At 41.8% G+C, this 23,509-nt stretch overlaps 1 protein-coding gene and 1 pseudogene across 1 annotated transcript in view; one reads left to right on the top strand and one right to left on the bottom strand.

Moving 5' to 3' along the window:
- BBX (BBX high mobility group box domain containing) overlaps positions 1-23,509 on the top strand; it is a 185,484-nt gene that overhangs the window by 926 nt on the left and 161,049 nt on the right. The window contains exon 2 of the mRNA XM_063457468.1: positions 12,500-12,566. The gene's annotated coding sequence lies outside the window, so the exon portion shown is untranslated. The remainder of the gene's footprint in view (positions 1-12,499; positions 12,567-23,509) is intronic.
- LOC134600805 (WD repeat-containing protein 43-like) lies at positions 13,441-21,357 on the bottom strand (annotated as a pseudogene).

Here is a 23,509-nt window from a genome sequence, read left to right as displayed (position 1 = left end):
CAGGAAAGATGGACTGACACAGAAGCACTGACAGAGTGGGAGCTAGGGGTGGGAAGGCCTCGCCGTTTAAAGTCATCTTTGTGGGGTAAGTCCTGACATGACATGGTCGTGATGACAGAAAACTTGGAGGCAATGCCCCCTGGCACTGTGCGGCCCCACTGCTAGTGTGTCGTATCAATCCACAGAACTGAAAGCTGCGATCAGATCGCCTAGAAAATTAGAGGAACCAGACTGGCTATTCTCCTCCCTCTTCTTGCCTCCCTCTCTCTCTTTTTTTTTTTCTTGCAATGCTAGGTGCACGAGGAAAAAAGAAAAAAACTTGAATGACAAAGATTTAGATGCTGAATTTACATTTATAACCATGTAACTATAAGAAATCTAAATTTCTTAACCATTTATGTATTATTGTGATTATTATTATGATTATTATTGAAGGCGTTATCATTTTAATGGAGGTTCAAACAGATCCCATGTAGTTCACTCACTAACATCTGGGGTGCTAAGGTTAACCATCACTACCATGGCATGATCAGTCTCACGCAGGAAGTGGAAAAAATAAAAAAAATGTCAGAATAAATCAGAGGCAAATAGGAATTATTATAATTCTCTTTACAAAGAGCATCGTCACTGGCACTTGTGTGGTGAAAGGGGAGGTGGGGGGAGCTGGGTAAATGGGGTAAACTTCGATCTGTCGCTTTGTGTCAGAGAATCATTGCTGAAAAGTTTGTGTTAATATTAAATGGAACGTTGGAAAGTGAGAGAGATGGGCGTCCAGGGAAAGGCTCCAGCCACTATGTGTGTGTGTTGATCCACATAGCTGTATAGTGGCAGATCTCATTCTGGTCACTGGCCTGGGGCTTTGAAACCATTGCATGTCCTGCTAATGACACGTCTAGTTCAGGCACCCGGTGTGAGGATACACATAGACACACAACATGTATTATCCTGAGATTCAGATAACGTGTACACACAATATTGTGGATATCTGGGCAAATGGGGCTCCTGCTCTGCTACCTAGGTGGGGGGGATGTACATGAGCCACTTGATCCGGGGGCCCACGGGAGGCAGCTCTATGTTAATCTCTCGCCACTTTCTCTTAGTGTGGCTGTGTGCAATGTGCTTGCTGTTCGCTGGCCGAGCCCTGGTTAAGTGAGGTGGGTTGGCTGATGAAGACCCCACTGCTTCCTGATTGCACATGAAGGTGTTTTGCAGAGTTTGCCGGGTGAGCTTTGCACTTCGTTAGACCTCCCTCCCCTTTTCTAACAGCAAGATGGACTCTCTCTGTGTCTCACTCCCTGGGTGTCCCTATGGGTTGTCTGTCTACTCGAACCCATTTTATATTTATTTTGCACGGGGATGCAAGACCGATCCTGCTTGCAACCAAGATCTCTTGATTATTATCATCCTGTCTCTGCCTTCTCTGTCGACATTTTTTCTCTCTCTCTATCTGTCTCTCTCTCTCTCCTCTCAGTTGCATAAAAATCTGATCTCTGTGACCGACTTTGTAGGGGTTTGGATGTAGTGCATCCATGAGGTTGCCAGCCCTATCTGTCATGTGTTCTAGGAGAGGTTTGTGTGTGATAGGAGTCACAGCCTTCCACTGTTTGTACAGCAGTGTTTGCTTGCATGTTTGTGCAGAGGATTTGCAGTCGTTTATTATTAGGTGTAAGTGTGTAGAATAGGGAAGAGACAGGATAAAACAATAAGGACACAGGCAAATTACCTGAAACTACTACAAATGTTGCAATATTTGAAGCCCCCCAATTGTTTCAGTATTTCTTGGCAAGTAATCCATGTTTTTCCTGGACAAGGGGATTCTTATCCAGAAGCATGAATTATGTAGTCCCTCCCACTGAAAGTCGTGTATTGAGACACAAGAAAGCAAAGTAATGTGTAGTGAAAGCAGCACAAACTTCACTTCTTTTGCCTTTAAAAACGCTTCTGGAGAGGATATAAGGGCACTGGCAAGGATGGCATAATCTAATAACACTTTAGTTAGCATATGGCAGCCCTTGCGATTATTGATCTCTCATACTTTAATTGTAGTCAAGAGAATATTCCCCTAATCATATAGATATGCGTGCACATACTGAGAGAGAGGATAAACAATGGTAATGTCTGTATACGTGAAAATAATGCTTTTACATAGTTATGGATCCATAAAATGGGCAGTCTAAGCACCATAATATCTATAGTTTAATGTAGTAGTTATGGGGCGTGCAGTCCCACGTTAAAGTGGTGCTGTGAACCTTATGGAAAATTAGTATTTCATGAATATAGACTGACTGCGTTGGAATTTCACTGAAATAGTAAGGTCTAGCAAGCTATTAACAGAGCAGGAGAGCAACAGATAGGACATTCTAAATGAAACAGACTGTACTATAAATGAAGTTTGAGCATTACATCTCACTTTATCAGAAGTGTTTAGGTAGGGTATACATGTTACATGCAGGGAGTTTTTCAACATGACAGGGCAAATAAATGTTGCCACGTAACATTTTACAGTATTTTTCTACAGTATTTTTCTTGCTAATTAGAGCCATCCTGTCCTCATGTAATCCTTTTTGGTGAATTACATAATGCCTATTAATAGGTTGATTTCCTATTTGGAGATACCACCAGTATCTTCAAACGGGAAAAAACGCTATTAATAGGCATTATGTTAATGCCTATTAAAAGGTGTCATGCCTTTATACCGGTAAAGGGTGCCTCAATAGCCTCAATCCTCCTTTGCCTCCCACCTTGTCTCCGTGTTGTGTGTGACACTGTTAATTGCGTTGTGTAATTTTTAAAATCCACCTTACACCTAAAGTAATGTGTATGGACTATGCACATTACTTTAGTTACACAACGCAACTATCCGTGTCACACAAGATGGAGACAAGGTGGGTAAGGAAAGAGGAGCAAGGCTATCTATGCGCCCGTTAAGGGTCTCTGGGAGTACTAACGATCCAAGAGAGCGCAAAACATCTGTTTTTATCAACTTGCCCTGACACACAAAATAGTTTTAGATTGAGGCCTACAAATTACAGGCCTGGCACTCAGTGAGTAAAAGTGTTGACTGGGAGTACTGGTAACTGCTCTCTGATTTATTAGTGATCACTTGGACTTCGAGGAAGTGATTCCTGTGGTCTGTATGTGCTAGAAGTGCAGAAGACGTGCCCTGCCCCAGCCCAGCAGGTCTAAACACAAAAAAAATTACTGTTCAGTGCTGGGAACTACATGTCCTAGGCGCCAGGCTCTAGGAATATCCCATCTATGGAGTCACACTCCTGGACAGAAGCTGCTATTTGTGATGCCGTTCTTAATTCAGTCTTTTCCCTTTATAGATGGAAAAGGAGACAAAACAAGTAGTGTAAGACAGTGCAAAATGGAAATTAGTTTCTTATAAAAAGAATAAGAATCTGATGACGAGTATGACCCTGGCAAGTACACTTACTGACATTTATGGTGAATTTTATTTTGAGGCCAAAATATTCAAATGGATAAAAATGGAAATCAGCAATTTTTCTTGTTTGATGTTTTTGACACATATAGTTAGATCTGGAAATACCTGGACACTGACACAATTTTCATAATTTGGCTCTGTTCGCCAACACAATGGATTTGAAATGAAACCATCATAATGCAATTGAAGTGCAGACTTTCAACTTTAATTGAAGGGATTGAAAAAAACATTGTATGAAACGTTTAGGAAATTCAACCATACAGTCTCCTTATTTCAGGGGCTCAAATTTAATTGGACAAATTAACACAATAATACATTCATTTTTAATACTTTGTGGAGAATCCTTTGCAGGCAATAACTGCTTGAAGTCTGGAATGAATGGACATCACCAAACGCTGGGTTTCCTCTTTTGTGATGCTGTGCCAGGCCTTTACTGCAGCTGTCTTCAGTTATTATTTGTACATGGGTCTTTCTGCCTTAAGTTTTGTCTTCAGCAAGTGATATATGCATGCTCGATCGGCTTGAGATCAGGTTTTTGAATCGGCCATTGAAGAATATTCCACTTTATTGCCTTAAAAAAAACTTTGCTGAATTTGGCTGAATCTGAGCAGACAATATATCCCTATACACTTCAGAATTTACCCAGCTGCTTCTGTCACATCATCATCAATAAGCATTAGTGGCTCTGTGCCATTGGAAGCAATGTTTCCACTGTGTTTTACAGATGTTATGGTATGCTTTGGATCATGAGCCGTGTCATGACTTCTCCAGACTTTTTTCTTCCCATCATTTTGATTCAAGTTAATTTTAAATTTCATCTGTCAAAGAATGCTGTTCCACAACTAGCCTGGCTTTTTTTACATGGTTTTGGCAAAGTGTAATCTGGCTTTTCTATTCTTGAGGCCTATGAATGGTCTTCACCTTGTGATGAAACCTCCGTGTTTGCTCTTGTAAAGTCTTCTCTCTATGGTGGACTTTGATAATGATATGCCACCTCCTGGAGAGTGTTCCTCACTTCACTGGATGTTGTGAAGGGGTTTTTATTTACTACGGAATGGATCTTACGAACATCTACCACTGTTGCTTTTTGTGTTGCAGAGCTCACCAGAGCGTTTTTTTCTTTCTTTCTCAGAATGTACCAAACTGTTGATTTGGCTCTTCCTAATGTTCCTGCTATCTGGTGAAATTTTTTTTTTGCAGCCTGAGGATGCCCAGTTTCACTTGCATTGAGAGCTCCTTTGCCTGCTTGTTGGAGGTTCACAACAATTGGTTGCAAATACAAATTCCACACCTGGAATCAACTCCAGACCTTAAACCTGCTACGTTGATTAAGGAATAGCCCACACCTGTCCATGAAACCACTTTTGAGTCAATTGTCCAATTACTTTTGGTCCTTTGAAAAAGGGGGGCTGAATACTAAAGAGGTGTAGTTCCTAAACCCTTCCTCCAATTTTGATGTGAATATCCTCAAATTAAAGCTGAGCGACTGCACTTTAAGCCCATGTTCATCATTTAACTGTAACTTCAATTTATTTTGGTAAACAACCAAAATAACAAAACTTGTGTCAGTGTCCAGATCTTTCAGGACATAACTGTACCCTTGTTTATTCTTCAACATTCTCAGGATGGTGTAAAATACCTACAGTATTGGTTGAGGGATGAAATTGTGGAAGATCCCCGATGTGGATATTAATTACTCTTGGTGAAATAGTTATAGAAAGGGATGTCCTTAGATAGCCTTTGTAGAAAACCGATAAATATCAAATTAGAGAACAGCAGGGCAGTCCCAGGTTACTAGTTGATGAAGTTTCTTCCAAGATTTTACAGTTTTTAATGAAATGTGTGATTTACCCCAAGTAAGGCTTGAACAGGTCTTTATGTTCTTGTCAGGAGAAATTCTTTGATGTAATTAGTGTGTTGATCAGAACCTATGGTTTAGCAGAGTGGTATTATGGCTTTCAGTAAATATTAATTTAAGAATTTTGTCTTAGAAAAAACACAGAACCCGGACCAACCATTGGTTCAATAATTTTCTTTGGTGATCATTTCATAAAGGAGTAGTCCAGGCTAGAGTTGACTAATCTACTTTTGAACATATACATTTTAAGTTCCACATTTTAATACAAATGGCTCAGCTTATCCTTTTTCTCCCATAGACTATGGTAATGTTGAGTGTATCACATAAACCCCTGCCTCTTTTCAATGAGCTGGGACTTGTACTGTGGGGCTTAGCTTAGGAGCATGGTGTAGACTCAAGGAAATCGGTCTAGATGAAAATGCTTGTTCTTGGGTAGAACATTGGCTTAAAAACAGAGTACAAAGAGTTGTCGTTAATGGTAAATTTTCAAGCTGGACAGAGGTGGCAAGTGGTGTCCCTCAGGGGTCTGTTCTGGGACCCCTTCTATTTAACATGTTTATAAATGATCTTGAAGACCGCATTGAAAGTCATGTTTCAGTATTTGCAGATGACACAAAACTTTGTAAAATAATACAATGTGAGCAAGATATTACTTTGCTGCAGAGGGATTTAGATAGACTGGAGGACTGGGCACTCAAATGGCAGATGAAATTTAATGTTGAAAAATGCAAAGTTATGCACTTCGGCGTAAACAATACACAAGCAACATATACCCTTAATGGAAGCGAATTAGAGATAACAACACACGAAAAGGACTTGGGAATTGTTATAGACAACAAACTATGCAACAATGTGCAATGTCAATCAGCAGTGGCCAAGGCCAGTAGGGTATTGTCATGCATGAAAAAGGGCATTCATTCTCGGGACGAGAATATCATTTTGCCTCTTTATAAATCACTGGTAAGACCACACATTGAATGTGCTGTGCAATTTTGGGCACCTGTTCTAAAGAAGGATATTATGGCACTAGAAAAAGTGCAGAGGCGGGCTACAAAATTAATAAAAGGAATGGAACATATCAGCTATGAAGAAAGGTTAACAAATTTAAACCTATTTAGTTTAGAAAAACGTCGCCTGAGAGGGGATATGATAACATTATACACATATATTCGAGGCCAATACAAACCATTGTGTGGAAATCTATTCACAAACCGGACTTTACATAGGACACAAGGTCATGCGTTTAGACTAGAAGAAAGAAGATTTCGTCTAAGGCAAAGGAAAGGTTTTTTTACTGTAAGAACAATGAGGATGTGGAATTCTCTGCCTGAAGAAGTGTTTTTATCAGAGTCCATACAGATGTTCAAACAGCTATTAGATGCATACTTGCAAAAACTGAATATTCAAGGATATAATCTTTCAATGTAGGGTAATAACTGCTTGATCCAAGGATAAATCTGACTGCCATTCTGGGGTCAAGAAGGATTTTTTTTCCTAGCTTGTTGCAAAATTGGAAGTGCTTCAAACTGTTTTTTTTTTGCCTTCTTTTGGATCAACAGCAAAAAACATATGTGAGGAAGGCTGAACTTGATGGACGCAAGTCTCTTTTCAGCTATGTAACTATGTAACTATGTAAATATGTATGGAGCCTCATCTCTGGCAGACACTAAGTAAGAAGTCAAAATGGGGAGTAGATGGGCACTCCTGGCATTATAACCACTACAACAAACTATAGTGTGCCTGGAGTGTTTCTTTAATATAATTTTTGCAAGAAAAATTAGATTTTGTTCATTGAGTAACTTACGTGTAAATTGAGCATGCTACTTTACATGGATCAGAAAAAAAGCAAAGATTCTTGAGTTTTAATAAATGTAGCGTCTAGCTGGAATAGATTTTGTAGGGTAAATTATTTGTACAGAGCTGCAGCATTTACTAGCGCTATAGTGTAATGTATAGTGTTAATGTTGGAAGGGGTGCTTGTATACAGTTCTAGTCTTTTAATACAGGGGTGTGTTTGAATGTAATGTTCACTTTTAAATGCGGATGTACATTTGTGTGAAGTATTTGAGTGAAGATGTATGTTTTGTATAACGTTTTGGAGTTTGAATGCAGGGGTGTTTTTGTATTTAATTTTTGTGTTCGATTGCAGTGTTTATATGTTGTGCTGGTGTTTGACTGCTTGGATGTATGCACATACACTACCACATACATACTTACACAGATATACATGCACATTTACACACAGACACATATAAATAAACAGACACATACACACAAATTCATATAGACACAGACAAATACACACCTTAACACATTCATACACCAATATACACACACACACACACCCTGACACTCACAAACATTGATACATGCACACACTGACATAAAAAAAACACACACTGACACATAGATGTGGGGGCACACACACACACACACACACACACTCTTGCAAACAGATATGTGTGCGCACACTGACACACACATACACACAGAAGCACACTGAAATATACACACACACATAGGTGAGTGAGGGGTCCGGAGCTCTTTGTACTCCTCTCCTCTCATGCTGCAGCTGCATACTCTCTCTGCATAAGGCTGGGAGGAAGTGACAGGCTGTCACTTCCTCCCAGCCGGCCAACGTTACAGGGGCCCGATCGCGGTCTTAAAGGACCATGGCACCCGACTGTGCCCCAGTTCAACAGTTCTGTTTCCTCTGTGCTATAATCATAGCACCGGGGAAACATTCCGCTTCAGTGGCTTTGCTCAACTCATTTAGGAGTTATTTCACTAATGTTTATGTAAATGCAGTCCTAGTCACACCTCCCCTGACTGTTGCTCACACAGCCTCCATGGGAAAAATGGTTTCACTTTGAGATCTTCGTGCACAATTTGTTTATTTTAGATGTTATTACCTCCTGCTCTGTTAATTTCATTGAACTAATTGAACGTTCAGCACACACTTGTGGCTGTTGTGGGCTCTAGCAAGCTAGTAACAGTGCAGGAGATAAAGAAAATTAACGCATTTTGTCCCATGGAGGCCTTTGTTTTCTTGTTTTTCCGACCCTTGATGCCTCTCTATGTTGTGTGAGGGATATTGCAACTGGTTTTGTGCCCAATTACTACTCCATCACTGGTGTTTTCCTTTCATGAAGCACAAAGCTAGAGGCAACACGTCTGCTCTGTTTTTGCTGTTCGCTCCGCCCCTGCACTACCCCCCTGGCCCCCCGCCATGTCTAATTTTTGAGCAGCAGAAGAAGACAGTATTTGAAATTGTAATAGAATGTAAGTTTAATCCTTAGATATTTGGGTGTAAGTTTAAGTTTGGTGGTATAAGGAGGATAGGGGATAAATACAGTGACTGTACACATTGTCACGCCTCTCTATTATAATAATAATAATGTCATTGATAATATCTCTAAAATAAAGTGATGAGTGGGTTAGTACAAGGGTAGTTGTGTCATTAAAGTTAATTGGATCAGGGGCTAGAATCACCTTCAAGTTGTCTGCTCACAAATGATAACCGTAAATGAGGAAGACACATAGAACCCCTGTTTATCAAATTTATCTGAATAGCTCAGTGACAAATATATTTTGTCTTTTTGGTGAGGATGGGGATACTGGTGGGGACAATGCATGGCACTTACACGGGAATTTCTCTGTCATGCAATATATATATAAGCGAGACTCATGAGTGCTGCTGTTTTTGTTTTCATGTGTTTGGACCTAGTGTGCAGAGCACCTAGGTAAAGAACTGTATAGTAGTGGGTGTGTATATTTATATTTATATATATATATATATATATATATATATATATACATCCACTACTATACAGTTCTTTACCTAGGTGCTCTACACTCTAGGTCCAAACACAAGAAAACAAAAAGCAGCACTCCTGAGTCTTGGTATTAAACATATTCTGTTTGTTGAATATTAAGCAGGCCAGGGGCACTATAGCATTAGGTATTCAGATTTGTATTCCTAATACAATACAGTTCCTTTAATTCACAAAACATGCAGAAGGTTAGATGAACATGTTAGTTTTTGAAAAAGTCTGAAATATTGACCTAAATATTTGCACTTTTTGTGAATACATATACAATAAAGCAACAGAGAAATGTTGGCACTGAGGCCTATGAGTGCTGCCGTTTTTGTTTTGTTGTGTATATTATATATGTTTGTTTGTTTTCGGAGAGGGGTTACCACATTTAATGCCAAGCTTGCCTCTCATTTTATAAATTAAGGGGATAATGGAAGCCTTAAAGGGCACCTGTAGTTCCCAAAACCACTTTAACTCTTTAAAAATACAATTAAATTCCATCTATATTTTGTTCCAGCAGTTTTGCTAGCAAGTGTTTAGATTGGGAGAAAAACTTATTAAAAATTTTTTCTTCCATTTGTCTCTCAATTCTTTGACAGAGACTGAATACAAAGGGATTGAGAGTCAAGGAGACCAGAAGTGTACTCCAACAGAAGGTCGTTCTGCTCACAACCTGTGGCAGCTACAGAGCATGCGCTGGGGATGCTATTGAAATCCCCTAGCCAGCACTGCTAGTGCCGATTATGGGGCATAAGAACGGAATGGCGTAAAGTCACTCCGTTCAGAAACCAGCACGCTGGCAATGAAGCCATTGTGTTTGTGTCACTGAGGAAGTTTGCCCTGTTTGGGATTTAGTAGACAGAGCCCAGTATGCGATAGAAGTCTGAGTGGAAATCGAGGCAGTGTCAAGGGTAAGACAAGGTCATAGTAAAGGTAACAAGTAGTCAGTTTAGGTAGCACAGATTCAGAAAAGGTGAACTGGCCAAATGTCAAATACCAGTAAGACAATATGTATGAAAGCATGAGCAAAAGGGAGAGCTTGCATGAGCAAGGATCACTGAGCATGGAGGACTAGGAAAGCAGCCTTATTTATAGTAAGAAGGAAGTGCACCCACTCCTACATAATACTCACATCGACAACATGCCCCTTTCAGAGAGTCAGAAGAAAATACCTTGGGGGTTAGGCGCGACTGAACCAACCTGACGTCTTGCAGAGGGGGAAGCAACGTGTGAGCACGAAGGCGGGGACATGACAGTATCCTCCAGTAGAATGCCACCACTGGAGGCATCCAGAAGTAGGGCGATGGGATGAGGCAGAATAAACCTGATGAGACGAGGGGCATGTTCATGGTCAGCGGGTTCCCAGAAATCTTCTTCGGGTTCATACCACTTTCAATTTAATAAAGTATTTGAGGGTACACCTATGTCTACAGGAATCAAGGGTGCTTTGTACTTCATATTCACCTTTCATGATTGGACTTGGAGCGGGTGGTGTTCTGGCAGGAAAGGGATTCTCAACAACCAGTTTCAAGAGAGACACATGAAATGTGGGATGTATATGATATTGTTTTGGGAGATCCTGCTGTGTTTCTGGAGACCAAAACCATTTGAGATTCTTCTTGGTGAGGTGTGTAAGGAGTTGGGTGACCCTGGAGAAGTTCCATAGGAATTTGCAGTAGATGTTTGCAAAACGCACAAAGCTTTGTTCTTGTTTTTATTCCCAGATGTAGGCCATTCTAGGATAACCTCTACCTTTTTGGGATCCATTTAATTTCTAAGAATTTTACTTGGCTTCAAAAAATTTTTTTTAAATCTTGGTGTAGAGATTGTATTGGCATAAACGTATTAGGATTTAGGTCATGTGAACACGATGTGTGGGCAGATGTGGTGAAAATATGAGAATGTCATGGAAGTACACGACGATTTAGTGGTACAGGAGGTTACAGAAGACCTAATTTAAAAAATGTTGAAAGGAGGCTGGTGCATTACATTGAACATATGGCAGTCTTACATGCATCCCCTTGGCAAACTCGTAATAAATTAAAGGTGCCTCTTAGATCCATTTTGGAATAAATAACATCTGTTTTCAACCTTTCTATGAGTTCTGGGATGAGAGGGAGTGGTTATTTGTTTTTTTGTGATAACGTGGTTAAGTTCAATGGCTTATGTTTGCTTAACCAAGGTACAGAAAGTGCGTGAGTAACTTTAGGGTCCATGAATCCATCAGGGTAATGAAAAAGACACAGATAAGAGACACAGATATAAAGGGGGTGTCATTGTTGCTTTAGCATATGTTCGAGGTAAGGGGTCTATCCACTTATACCTTAGATTTACTAGCTTTTTACAGACAGGTCTTTACGGTGTGTTTGGAAAGCCCACAATAAAAACAGATTGTCTCTGCCTTTTCTATGTAATTCCGCTGATGTAAAACATCCTCAGATTAGACTGACTTTCATGGGTTCTTCTCCTATAGAACATGTGGCAGAAGCTTGGGAATTGTTAGGTGTGTTCACAGAAATACTTTGAGCCAGAGTATAAGGGGGTTGCCTTTTCTAGATGTCTCTCCCTTAGATGGCACTCTGGCTTAATGGCTTGTTGCATAAACGCCACTAGGAAACCTTAAATTACAAAATTGGCAAAAGCATCCTTTAAAGATTTGGACTTTCCAAGTTGAAATTGGTTTATTAGACCAATTTCATTCTAGCAGGTACCAGTAGATTAATGGTTGAACACAGTTAATAAAATCCTCCAGGTCTACAATCTTGTTGTAAAACCCTGATTACTGTTTGGGCCATTTCTTGTCTGTTGGGATCATCTTACATGGGTGATGTAGTAGCTATGAATGTATCCCAAGATTGGATAGCAGGATCATTTATATGTAATAGATTGCCTTCCCATGTTCTGGAGGACCAGAGAGAAGAGTGTATACGGTGCATACTTTGATGGACTCCGAATTGGATTTTGCTTGGGTCGGATCATGAATCACGGCATCCTGATGAATGCCATGCAAATGCTTTTATAGGTGTGGGTAGTGTTAAGATGGATTTTTTTTTTTAAATCTAATGCAGACAAATGCTGATTGTTATCTCTTTCAACCCATGGAAGCATGTCATGTGCCGTCCTAATAAAGTAGGGTACATGACAACTGCCTCCTCTGGTTGTGAACCAGCCTGCTATGCGTGCTGATAACATGTATATATATATTTTTTTGTACAGGATTGACATTAACCTTTGTAGACTGAAAATCTGCACATATAGATACCAAACACAATAAGCACTTTAAATCACTGAAGTAGTCATAGCGCTTGGAGTAACTCTTTAATAATATGCAATTATAAAATATATGTTGCTAACACAATTTTTTATATTTTATAGGTCACTGACATATGACATCCATTCCTACACTGAGTCCAAGTACTTACATTTCATTTGCCTTCCTTGGGTAAGTTCTTACACTTGTGTTGGTAAAGATAAGGTAACAATAAACGTTGTTAATTATATTGTTGGATACAAAATCCAAAAAATTACCTCCACTTAAATTTCAAGTGCCAAGAATCCATTGTTCTTAAAAATACTGTCTATTATTAAATATAACAATTTCTATGGTTTTGTATCTGCGTGGGCATGAGTCTAGTTTTGCATTGAACTACCAGTTACACGAGAGAGACCTCAACACATAAGGTTTTACGTGTCTCTATTTTGGTACAAAGAACAAATTTTGTACGGCTGGGATGCTTGCGATGTAATTTAATTCTTGTATGCAAAGCCAAGTGTTGTTTAAATTGTTTATACCAGTGGTTGTAGCAGACCATGGGTAACCATGGGTTACCTCAACTAATTCCTTCCCTCAGCCACTCAGGAACCATTAAAATAAGCAGAGATCTATTTCCCTCAGTAACTGGACAAGTTCTGGGAGTACAACTGTCAAGTGATGAACGCCATTTTCCCCCTGGTGGTTGAAGAGCAAAAAAACGGAAATAAAACAAGCTTTTTTTTTTTTACCTACAATGGTAGTGGCAATTTATTCCAAACACAAAATTATATGTCCACAGATAGAACAGGCTCTTCAGTCAAAAGACGGGGGAAATGTGGAATGGGACTGGGCTCTCGTGGGGGGAGTTAAGAAAGGCAGTTCATGGTTTACATTCTGAAGGCTGAAATGTGCCCGGCTCCTGGAGAAGCTTAGTCTCCGTTTATAAAGTGGTTCTGAGGTCTGGATTCTATAGTTTTACAAAAGCTGAAAGCTACCCCTCTTTGCTCTCATTATCCAGGTCCTGGTCAGAATCCCCATTTACTACCCAACGCTCATATCTCTGTCATTCTCTGTCATCCTCTGACTCTTCTTCTCCTGATTCTGCATTATTATCTTTGTCCTCTCCCTCCTCTTCTTCCCAATTATCATCCGACTCTTGCTCTGCAATAAGCTCTTCTTCTTCAGACTCCTCTTCTGAAGACTGTTCTTCATAAACCAGCTTCGCTTCTTGATTTACATGAGTGCGCTGCCATTAAGCCGTGACCGTTTCTGTAAGCTCTCGATGAGTTGATACAATGTGAGAAGTTGCGGGACCAGATCAGGGACCGTCGAGAGATAGGAAGCATGCGAAACAAATACGGCTTTTAACCATTTCACCATCTGTAGGACACTTGTAGGGTTCCCTTGTAATCTTCTGGTAATCTCGTTCACAAGGGGAATAACCGGAATCTTGGCCACGGTCTTTCAAATTAAGTTCTCGTTCTTGGGCAGGAAGACTTGCACCAGGAGAACAGCAAAATTGTCTGCCTGCGGAAGTCCACCTTTACTCTGTTGTTTGGATGCGTCAATGTCCATGGCATCCAATTGATCCTTGATGCTGGCCTCTTTGTCTCATGGCTTCCTCTTGCCATCCTGTTTCCTTGTGATAGAAGCTGCAGTCGGTACTATCGAGCTATGACCAGGGATCCCTGGGACTAAGACTTTGCTGTTTGAATTTACGACTGGACTTTTCACTTTTGTAACTGGTAAGTCTTTTCGAAGAGTTACGGCCTTCTGAATATCCCTGATTAGGCATATGTGAGGCTCAACTGTATTCAATACCGGTTTCTCGGTGATGGGCTATATCGTGTTCCCGTAATAGAGCAGGATGGATTGTCTGTCTGGCAGGAACTCTCTCTGGCAGCATGGATGGGAACAGACTTTGGATTTGCATCCTTATTGTTTCCAGAGCTCGCAAGCTGTATCGTACACGTTAGTGTGAATGGCTTACTGTGGTTTCCATGCAAAACATGTTCAAATAAGTGGAGCTGGCCACCCTTGCATACGACTGCAAACTTCAGATGCTCCTCTTTGCTCCCTGAAGGAGTGAGGTTCACACACACAGGATTCTGTCAGCGTGAAGGACATCGCTGCACTCTTCTCCTTTTTCTCAGTCTTAACGTGCCATACGCTGATCAACCGGTCAAACATTGCACCAGACAGGAAATATAATCCGGTCGTGTCACGTGACTGAGAATCGCTGGACGATGATGTGGTCACAAACATCAAGGACATGACTGCAGACGATTTTACTGTTTTGAAACACTAATATTTGTGTTCAGTGAAGTCTCCTGAGTATAATAGTACCCCTCATGTACAGGTTTTATGATGTTTTCAAAAGTTACTTGGTCAAATATAAGGCTTGAATTTCCTTTTTTTTTCACATTGAAATTTGCCTCATTTTTTTTTTATATTTTATTCATATTAAATCATGTTTCATAGCTATATATTTGATATTAAATGAAAGTCCTATTTCCCCTGTATACAATTATATATAAGTGTGGGTGCACTTAATGTGAAAGAGGTGAATTACAGTTGAACAGACATATAGTCAAATTCCAACTTTTGTTTACGTTTTATTTTGATCAAAACGTGTACATTTGGCTCAGTCCTTAAGGGGTTAAATCAGGGCCAATATTTTGTTTAGAAAAATAATATCTCTACTATTATTTAGATATACTTATGTACAGAGCTGCGGCATATACAGGGCAACTATTCAGAAATGTTTCCCTGTCAAGGGCGGATCTAGAACCTAATCTCGGGAGGGGCACTGGTAGATTATTTAAAAAAAAACAATCCAGGCACAATAACCACTGCAGCATGCTGTAGTAGTTATGGTGCCAGGAGTGCCGTGGTTCCCTCCCAGGGTAAGTAGTTAAACTGTTTAAGAACTGTTTTACAACTTACATGGGGTGTGCCAGGATAGGGGCTGTAGTAGGGGATAGTGGCAGTGGTATGTTTGAGGGGTGCAGTGTGTGTGTGTTTGTGTGTGTGTGTGGGGTGCACTGTGTGTATGGGGGTGTGTTGTGTTTGTGAAGGATGTAGTGTGCGTGAGGGGTGCAGTGTGTGCGTGAGGGGTACAGTGTCACAACCAGGCTTACCTGGGAGTCCTCCGCCACGTCTCCATCCACTCCTGCGGCGGTCCATCCTCGCTGCACGCCGAGGACTTCGATGTGTCCGACCGCAAGGACAGACAACTGGTATCCCTGTGACTCGTGGACACGGTGCCGCGGCTTGCTACGCCGTGACCCGCGGGAAGCTCCAGCCGAACCCACGTGTAATCTCCACACACTCTAGGCGTGCCTGCGCCCGACAGCCGGCCTTGTAAAGGGACAAAACATCTGAAACAGCTTAAAGGGCTTATCACTGTTTAACCAATGATATGGGAGAGGTGGATACCTCTCCCCTATATACCCAGTTAACCTCTACCTCAGTGCTCAGTTATACTGTGCTCTTCGGTATATACACTTCTGTGAATCCTGTCTTCTTCCAGCCCATGACCTATCTGCCTGTTATACCGTTCCTGAACCTGTGCTGCCTGCCCTCGACCTTGGCTTACCCTGACTACAAGATCGTCTTATCCCTAATTGGTACCTCGCTTTTGGCTCACTACTGCTTCCTGGGCCCCACCTGTGAAAGACTCAACAGATAGTGTGTATGTGATGCAGTGTGTGTGTGTATAGGGAGCTGTGTTTGTGTGTGTGTGTGGGGGGGGCAGTGTGTGTGAGGGGTACAGTGTGTATGTGTATAGGGGAGAATTATTGGGGTCTGTGGGATTGGAGGGTAGATTAATAAATATAAAAAAAGTGTAATTAAAAAAATAATAATAATTTTGATATCCCCCTCCCTGCTTACCTTCGCCTGGGAAGGGGGACAGTACCAATCCCTGGTGGTCTGGTGGGGAAGCCCTGGTTGTCCAAATGGTGAGAGTGAACTCTAGCAGCCTCAGGAGCTGCTCGAGTTCACTCTCGCTAGATTCGGAGCGTTGTCGTGGTAACCGTGGCAACGCTCCGAGCTCTCAAGAGGAGAACCCGCAGGTTAGAGCTCCCCCCGGGTCCTCTCTCCCTCCCTCCCTCTCCTACTGGCTGCTAGCATTACAGTGCTCGGGGGCTGGTGAGGGAGATCTCTGGTCTCCCCTCCAGTCCAGCAGAGCCAGCAGGGGAGAGTGAGGCATGGTTTTGCAGCGCCCCTGTGTGCCTGGGCCGCCGTGGCACACAGTTTGGGATCCCCTGCTTTAGACCGTTTAGAGTCTGACTAAAATTTTAAATTGCAATAGAATTAATGCTGTATAATCAAGGCAAATCTATTTGTGCAAGTGGTAGCCCAATTTATCTTTTTATCATGACAATCTATTTGCCTTGACACAAAATAATTTCAAATGAGAGTTCCAAGACCTTGCTTATACCAGGGCATAGTCAGGGTAATCCACTAAACTTTACATTTTCTCAAATTAAATCTTTATGGAAAAACAGATGAAAAATAGCTGATATAAAAACATTCTCCATCTCTAGTCACAACTGGCTATTTTTGCCCCAGTTTTTCCATTAAGATATAATTTGTGAAAATGTGTAGTTTAGTTTTTCACCCTCTTGCCTCCCTTTTAGTGTGTGGTTTTGTGCATGTGTGTATTGGCTGTATGTAATGTGTGATGCTGGCTGTATGTAGTGTGTGCTGTGCGCTGACTATACGTAATGTGTGTGATGTTTTGGTTTCCCCCTCTCTCCACACTTAGCTTTCCTGTTGGATTCTCCTGGAATCCTGTTGATCCTTTGGAGGGTCATATTCCCTGGCAGTGTAGTGGAGGTCCTGGATCCATGTTGGTTTAGTGTGCACCTTAGGCAAATGTAAACCACAGTAATTGCTCCTTACATTCCAGTATTCAGCAAGTAAAAATCCATTCTGGGAATCTCAGTGGCTGTGCACCTGACCACAAGGGAGTGATTACTGATGTCTGCACCCACTTGAGGTACAGACCTCAAACTCCCTGTCCCAGCATTGTCCTCCAATAGCTGCCCTGTTGATTGTCTATGGCAGGGCTGAAGGCACCTGGAAACACATGACCAGGGTGTGTGACGATACAAATGCATCCTTGCATAAATTAATATAATTTAAACTCCAACTTTCTTTACTCTTAAATGAACATTCCATAACCCTAAAGCACTTCAGCATACCTTATAGGTTAACATTTTCAATTTATAAAAGTGCTGATTTCAAGAGAAATTGGCAATTTTTTAAAGTGCATGGTTTAACCCTCTCAGCTATTAGTTAGACTGCCGAGAGGGTGTTATTCATGCATTGACAGATCAGAAGTTAGGAATTTATGTGTACTGTTGATCTCGTAGAGGGAAGTGCAGAGCTATGACAAGGAACCTTTTTCTACCTGGTTTACAGGTAAATTAATCCTTTATTTCAGGGGAAAATGAGAGGTCCAGAAATCTAAAATGATAGAATGACACTAAAGTTTTTGTTCTTTTAATTTTTGTTTCTTGAAGACCCCAGCATGTGTTTTGTTTGTTTTTTTTTCCAATTATTATTATTATTAGTACTAGTAGTAGTATTTATATAGCGCCAGCTTATTCCACATCGCTTTACAATACTTCTTAAATTATTTAAGACTAGTGGAGAGTCTGACGGGGTAGGCAGGCTGTTCCAGAGGAAAGGAGCTGCCCGTGAGAAGTCTTGCAGGCGTGAATTTGCAGTAAGGATGCGAGCAGCAGACAGGAGAAAGTCACCAGTAGAGCGGAGAGACCGAGAAGGGGCATACCTATGAATCTGTGAAGAAATGTAAGAGGGGCTAGAGTTGGTTAGAGCTTTATAGGTAAGGGTTAATGTATGTTTGTATTATTTATAGCTGATAGCAATGACATGTTTAAAGGCTTACGCCAACGGTTTTTACAGTGTATTTTAAAGCCCGCCCTTAAAGGAGCACTATGGGTACCATAGAGTTAATCTAAAGGAAGTTATGGTGCAAGGAGGCCTCCCGGCGCACTCAGTTTATCCCCAAAGCCGCTTTCAGCCCTATCTCAACCCTCCCCCTTCAGAATGCCACTGCAGGGGTGCTGCTGATTGACTGAGAATGGTCAGTTGAAGCTCTCAACCAAACCGTGACTCCGCTTTCACAAAACTGGCTTAAATAGGGCACATTTCTTTTCATGTCAGTTTTGTGAATGGGGAGTCACTGATTGGATGAGAGCGTCAACTGACCACTCGAAACCAATCAGCAGCATCCCTGCCCGGTATAACTCCACGCTTGCTGAAACTTTCATTTTTTTTAGAACCCGGATTCTACCCAGGGGGGAGTTTAGATCAAGGCTGGAGGCATTTAGATTAAGTTGTTATGGGGCCGACACTGCTAAACTGGCTTTTGAACCTGAGGAAATTTAACCCTGTATTAGCCAAATTGCGCTGGGATGTCCGCCTGCTAGCTTTGATCATATCTGCTATAACATAGCTTTAAACAGACTTCCATGCGTAACGGATTTCAGCAGCTATGCGACTCTTTACAGTGCTTATTTAATAAACGTAATGATTATCATGCAATTTTTATACTAAACAATTCATTTTGGTGATTCTAATACCAGAATGCAAAAACTCAGGCAAAAATAGTCAAGCTGTGACTATAGTTGAAGAAGCTATATATTACCTTAAATATTGCAATTTGAGGTTCTATTCACTACAGATCACACTTCAGTGAATAAACTCTTTACTTATGTAACTTGCTAAGAAACCAGAGCAGAAAAGGGGAGAATATTTTGCCTATTCTTTAGTAGCCATCTTATCATTTATCAAACTTATACATACTTTGCAACATTCCAGGGCGGTATAATGTCCCTTTAAGTTATTTAACACACGATGTTCATAATAAAGCATATAATGGCTTGTCACATGAGAGCAACAACTTAGTAAGCGAAAGAAGGGAAAAAACAAGGCAATAAAGTTTCCTTGTGAATGTAACATTTTTTAAAATTTTTTTTTTTTAATATGGCTGGCAAGTCACTTGCTATTCTGGCAGTCCTGACTTATCATTGGCCCTGGAAGGGTTAAGAACAATGATATTTAATACATGAATTCTACATACACACCTAATAAAATACGGTTTTATCAAAAGCATAGAACAGTGGTAACAGACAACAACAGAGATTCTGTCAGAGCATTCATTTTACTAAGGTGCCCCAGTGTTGAAATGTCCTAACCTAGTATAATTACCTAAATAATAAAATGACAGCTTTAGACTTTTTATTTTTTTTTTAAATGTGAAAAATAAACCTGTACACTATCCTGTTGTCTTTTTAGTAGTGGGAATTTTGCTGCCTTAAAAATGGGAAACCCAGGTTTAAATCTTTGTTAGCTAATCTCAATTGTCTGTGGGCAAGACCCCTAACAACATGGACCTGCAAACCTTAAATCCTCATAGATTGTAAGCTTGTTTGAGTAGGTCCTTCTTTATCCATTTTCTTTTTTTTGTAAATCTTTCTTTTATTATGGCACATGCGTTATGGGGTACAGAATAGAAAGAGGAGGCATTGCGGGGTAACACAGGTTAACAATAACAAGGTGGTATGCAATACACTCCAAGGAAAGACTGCCATTTTTTTTTTTTTTTTTTAAAAGACGTCATGTGTACAACATAATGATACAAGCTTGGTCAACTGAAGTGCATCAAAATTAAATAAAATAAAATAAAGTAAAGAGAACTATCAATGCTTAACAATATTAGAGCAGCTACCCTGGTGCAGTCCTAAAATGCTAACAGGTCTGTCGATGTACCTCATCTTATAATATGTCAACAAGCTTAAACCATTGATAAATAGCAGGTAAGGTATGTGCCGGACAATGCACATTTTTGATAAATAGGAACTATATAGCTATAGTTTCCTGCAGGCATTAGATTTGCTGAAAACATGTTTGAAATACTTGCGTAAATGATATGTTTAGGTTATAGGAATAGCATGTGTCAGCCTAGTAGGCAGATAAGCTACATATATTAAACCGCTCCCATTGCGATTGGTAAGGTAGTGAAGCAACTGACTATGATTCACTGGCAGTGAGTGTCAGAAAAAGCTGGGTAGACATGTATTGGGCAATAGGAGTTGTGCCTATGGTGGAAGCTGTATGGCTTTGCGTTTTCTAAATAAGAAACATGTGTAAATAGGCTAAACACAACAATCCTGCGCTTTGCTCGTTTTAGGCACTGCTAGCAAGAGGGTAAGCATAAATAAAACAGGCTATGGGAACATGCTGTATGAACCGCTAGTCCATCATGGCAATGCAGGGCAAGAACGGAGTAAAGAAGTGGTTGTGGTCATTGGAGGCAACAAGAACAGTTCAGGTGCCGGTTATACGTAGTACAGTCCATTACCGGGGTTTCTGCGGGCAGGTCTTGCGGGACTATCGGTCCGCTTCAGCCGATACCTCTGCGGGTAGACGCTGATGTTTGTACCTGCACTATCCCCATGGTTAGGGTAAGGGGCGAGTGGTGGGGAGCCGCCCTCCTGCCCCGGGTCGTTGGTAAGGCCAGCACCCGTGAGCCACAGACTCGGTGTCTCGATGAGGCCGGGTCTTCCCCTTCATGGGCGTCCTGGAAAGCCCGGTTGTTCTGCTGCCGCCTGCGGCGGTCGGGCTTCGGGCGGTGTGGTCGGTGCTGCGGAATTGATCTCCATGGGGCCTTCGGCCCAGGTAGGCTGTCGACGTGAATAGCGGGTGCGACTCTGCGTGAGGTGCCTGAGTGTGGTCCCTTCCCGCTCTGCTCCCTCTGCTTTACTACCCTCTGTTCCGGGGCATGGGGTGTCTGCTTACTACGTTGCTCCATGTTGTCCCAGAAGCGCTGTAATATGATGTCTAGTTGTGTGAAGTAGTGCTCCGTCTGGATGAGCTGCTTGTCAGGATGTTGTGGTGACTTGAGCTCTGCTCCCATGTGCTTGTCTGCCATCTTGCCCGCCATCTTGCGCTGGCCGTCTCTGTTACCGCTTGGTCGGGAGAGTGGCAGTGCCTTGTGCTTCAGGCTGGCGGGGACCGAGATGACCCCCACCGGTCCATAGGGGGGGGAACGGAGGTGCAAGCTTGGTCTTTCCACGTCTGATAGGCACAGGGGAGCGGCCGCCCCTCCCGCGCCTGCCGCGTGTGTAGGCCGCAGATGCCGATGCGGAGATTCCTTGCATTTGGGCGACATGTTTGGTGTCCCCCGGTAGTTCCTAGCTTTGTCTGTCTCGTTAGGGACTGAGAATGTCTCGTAACCGCTTTACCGAGCAGGTTACCGACTCAGTTAGTCGCTTGGTGCGGGAGCCCCAGGGAGACACGTCTGCATGGCTCAGCGGTCAGGCCCCGCCCCCCCAGTAAATGTCATTAACCACATTTTTATGTGCAGATGAATATGTGACACTTCCCCCCAGTGTCCTTTAGTGGTCTCTCCTCCTATTCCCTCCCTGTGTCTCTTAGTGGTCTCTCCTCCTCTCCCTCCCCCCCAGTGTGTCCCTTAGAAGTCTCTCCTCCTCTCCATTCCCCCCAGTGTCCCTTAGTACCACTTCCCTTTTGTGCCTTCTACCACTGTGTAGCATTAGGCAGCGCACAGCGCTCCCTCCTGCCAGTCACTCAGTGTAGCGTGGCTGGGTGGTGTGGACTGCGGTACAGGAGCTTCTGTTTCCTGTACCCAGCCGGACTGACAGGAAGTGCTCACTGAGAGAGCACTTCCTTTTAGTCCGGCCGAGTACAGGAAGCTCCTGTACCGTGGTCTGCGCCGCCCAGCCACGCTACACTGAGTGACTGGCTGAAGGGAGCGCTGTGTGCTTCCCTCCTGCTGAGTCACTCGACACTTGCATCCCCCCTGTGCCGGTGCGCCCTAGACGACTGCCTAAGTTGCCTATAGGACGCGCTGGCCCTGCTTAACCCCTTAAGGACCAAACTTCTGGAATAAAAGGGAATCATGACATGTCACACACGTCATGTGTCCTTAAGGGGTTAAAGGACCACTATAGTGCCAGGAAAACAAACTTGTTTTCCTTGCACTATAGGGTTATTAGGTCCCCCGCTCTCTCGGCGCTGGTGACCTCTCCTCCTCCTGCCGACGTCTGCGCCCAATGCATGCGCACGCATTCAAACCGCCCATAGAAAAGCATTACTGAAGAAGCCCAAACCCGGGCGAAACGCGTAAGGTAAGGGATTGGACATTTGCTTTTAATATATTATTTTACTCTTTGGATTGCTATTGGTGCTATTGGATTCCTGCTTATCTTTTATATCCCTTGGTGGGGATTATACCACCACAAAGTCTTCACGACTAGAGCAAGTTATTGCTTTGGAAATCGTAAGTAGGATACCTGCTTTTTATCATATTACCAATCACACTGTACATACTGTACCATTGGATTTTATTCTGTTTTTTCCTCTTATGTACGGCTGCTGAGAATTGGACATCCAATACAGCCACTATCCATATATCCTAAGACGGGGATTATACCGTCCAGGCGTTATTCGGCAGAGCTCTCAGTAGCTCAGTAAAGTGTGAGTTAGTCTTTTAACTGGCTATTTACACCCATATGTGATTTAACATTTATGTGTATGTTAATACACTATTATCTTTCTGTTTTTATCTCCCTTTGAGGTTTATATACATCACCAAAATATTGGATTGCTTATATGTATGTATATACTATAATTTTATCATATCTATTCTGAGCATCTTTTGACGCGGTTTACCACTCTGTTTTTCTTTCATTATTCAATGCTTTACTATGGACGTCCAGCGTCTTCTCACTGTGATTTTCACAGTGAGAATCGCGGAAGCAGCCTCTAGTGATCCTTTAATGCTGTCAGGACTACCAAGTTGACAAAACCTTTCAGAATGTTGATTGATGATTGTACAAAAATGTAACATGCTGATTGTACAAAAATTTAACATGTGCCATCTCTACTTTAAAGTGGAATTTAATAAAAACATTTTTAGCTTTGCTTTGTTTTCTATTTAGAGCAAACAACTAAACTCACCGAATTACTCTGTTCTCCGTTTGCAAGATTTAAACTCATAAAAATCATTACATTTATGGCAAGCAGATTTCCAATAAGATGAATTACAGCACTTTTAGACGTTAAACCAACAT

This window comes from Pelobates fuscus, chromosome 1, assembly GCF_036172605.1.
Source record: "Pelobates fuscus isolate aPelFus1 chromosome 1, aPelFus1.pri, whole genome shotgun sequence".
NCBI classification, from domain to species: Eukaryota; Metazoa; Chordata; class Amphibia; order Anura; family Pelobatidae; genus Pelobates; species Pelobates fuscus.
Note: the sequence above shows the minus strand (reverse complement) of the source record. Positions and strands in the feature narration are given on the sequence as shown.